Genomic DNA, 2,500 nt, shown 5'->3' with positions numbered 1-2,500 from the left:
CAGGTGAGTTCGGTTGTGAGAACTAGGGCTGAACGATTTCGGAAAATAATCGAATTGTGATTTTTTTTTTTTATACCAATATTGCGATTTTGATTTAATATGCAATTATTTTTTAAAGCTCTTTATGTTCTGTATTATTCAACAAAGACAAGCTATAAATCATTGTATAGTATGACCAACACACTATTAGATAGATTAAACATAAATGTTCTTTTCTGCAGGCCAGGCCTATGTTACGATGAAATTAGGTGATGCATGAAGATATGAATGACATTTTTATTTAACAACTACAATCACAGTATACTGACTGAATTTCCAACTTTGTAAGTACGTAATAATTATGTCAACATAAAGCAAATTTTTAAAAAAGTAGGTTGCAGAAATATAAAAACAGATCTGTTGCTTTAGCACACTACTTTAGGTAATTCAGTCACTGTAATAAACATGTGTAAACATGTGCACTGCACTAAACACTGTCTGTTAACTTTAGACCAGTGCTTCTCAAACTTTTTTGGTCGCGCCCCCCTTTAAACCTATAAAAACAATCTGGCAAAATACAGTAGAACCCATTATAATCAGTGACGCTGTCTACACTAGATGCGGCGCGACACGACACGACAAAACCCGACATTAAACTGATGCCTTGTTCTATTTATGACGTACTGACACAAAGTTCAAATGATTTGCAATGGTAGCGTGCAGTATAGACACGGTGAGTGAAGCCGAGAGCGAGAAATGCCTCGTCATAGTTTCTGCATTTAGCTTGTGAATGACCAGCAGCTGCCTGGGTCTGTGCGACTTCATCTATAGCTTTTCTCTTCGCTTTCACAAACCGATCCTTCTCCCTTTCTAAGTTACGTCCTTTGGCTGTTTACCGTTTTATTTATTTTATTTTTCTGCTGATGGCCCGCACTCGACTTGAAGCAGAGCTACTTAGACCGATGGGTGTGTGTCATTAAAGCACTGCGAGAGCTATAAGAGAGCGGACGTCTCCTTATGCTTTCTCTCGCCGTACTTTGATGTCGATCAATCTTCAAGTGGAACACACGTCTTTACTCTCGCCTGTCACGTGACCGAGTGTAATCGCAGTCTCTGCGATTGAAAAATCACATTTTTCATATCGTGATATTATCGCAAATGCAATTAATCGTTCAGCCCTAGTGAGAACAAACTACAGACCCTGAACAAATACTAGTTTTCTGTCCATATGCCATCAGTCCAGTGTGTGTCTGTCAGCACGGCATGCTGGAAGGTGTGTGTGTGTGTGTGTGTGTGTTCCTGTGGCCGTCAGTCGTTCCTCATGATTATTCATGGAAAGCTGCTGTGTTGCAGTGCTATACATGACAGCAGATCAAACCACCAGCTCTCTCGCTGGTTCAGTTCATCAGTTTTACACTTTTACACTGAAACCGGAATATAACCTCATAGAAAATTCATTTATTTATTACATTTGTTTTTAAATGCATGTTATAGATCTTACTGTGAACAGTTCATCCGTGCATGTGTTTCCTTTTTTAGAAATGCGTTTGACCTTGTAATGTTAATCAGAACGTGATAACTGATCTTCTCTCGGGTGACATGCAGGATTTCTCTAGTCATTCGGTGATCTTAACCACGCCTACATCTCAGCATCCAATCAACAACATTTATTACATGCATAATCTAATCAAAGTTCCTCTTGTATGCACATCACGATACAGAAGAAAAGATCTGCTGCTACTTCAGTTTCATCATGACTTTAGGGTCATTTATTGGCATGACAAATAATTTTATGTTCATATTGTAAAACATGTCTGTTACTGTGTGCAATTAAAACATGAAGATAATAGTATGAAATAACAAAACGGAAAAAAGATGGTGTTATTGACATGGAAGTGTGAAGTAGCTGGCACTGAAGAATGCATTGGGTGAAGTAATTCAAGTTCAAGCAAATGAAAGTAATTATAATAGTGAATTACATGTAAGTGCATTAATAAACTGTGCTGGAGACACAGACGGGGATCTCTCCTATTGTGACAGACAGACACATGTGTAGCAGATGTCAAACAGTACCCTCGGAACAGAAGCACGACCACACATGGATGAGATGAGTGATGGAATTTATTCCCCTTTAAAGAAGAGTAGTATGAGGCAAAATTAGTACAAACACACCGATAGGCCTACTCTCTCACTCCTGCATGGAAAGACACACGTGAGGATGAAGTGCTAAAACATCTCACGATTAAAAGCGTCACTTTCAAAGAGAATTCACCAATTACACAGATACACGTCATAAAATACATATTAACAACGTTAACACAATATACACCGTGATAAAGTCACAAAAGAGAGCAAATGGGACATATATATATATACACATATATGAGAGAGCGAAAGATACCCGTGCTTCCCGTCTGCATTCACAGTGAGACTGAGCGCGAATGCTTAAAGGAGAAGCGATACCTCTTCCTAAGGTGAGCCACTAATTAAGACCCCACCTACAACAATTGGTAGGAACTCC

General features: G+C 38.8%; 1 protein-coding gene and 1 long non-coding RNA gene across 2 annotated transcripts in view; one reads left to right on the top strand and one right to left on the bottom strand.

The window, feature by feature from the left end:
* Nucleotides 1-2,500, top strand: part of LOC107564582 (neurexin-2-like) — a gene marked incomplete at its 3' end in the record, with an annotated part of 375,377 nt that overhangs the window by 73,809 nt on the left and 299,068 nt on the right. The gene's annotated exons all lie outside the window — the stretch shown is intronic.
* The window catches only part of LOC107564580 (uncharacterized), a 3,739-nt gene continuing 3,271 nt past the window's right edge, over nucleotides 2,033-2,500 (bottom strand). Inside the window, exons 2-3 of the long non-coding RNA XR_001606255.1 lie at nucleotides 2,381-2,442; nucleotides 2,033-2,173 (exon numbers count right to left, since the gene is read on the bottom strand). This is a non-coding gene — a long non-coding RNA (uncharacterized lncRNA). The remainder of the gene's footprint in view (nucleotides 2,174-2,380; nucleotides 2,443-2,500) is intronic.

The sequence above is a fragment of the Sinocyclocheilus grahami genome, unplaced genomic scaffold, assembly GCF_001515645.1.
Source record: "Sinocyclocheilus grahami isolate Dianchi unplaced genomic scaffold, SAMN03320097.WGS_v1.1 scaffold948.1, whole genome shotgun sequence".
Lineage (NCBI taxonomy): Eukaryota > Metazoa > Chordata > Actinopteri > Cypriniformes > Cyprinidae > Sinocyclocheilus > Sinocyclocheilus grahami.
Note: the sequence above shows the minus strand (reverse complement) of the source record. Positions and strands in the feature narration are given on the sequence as shown.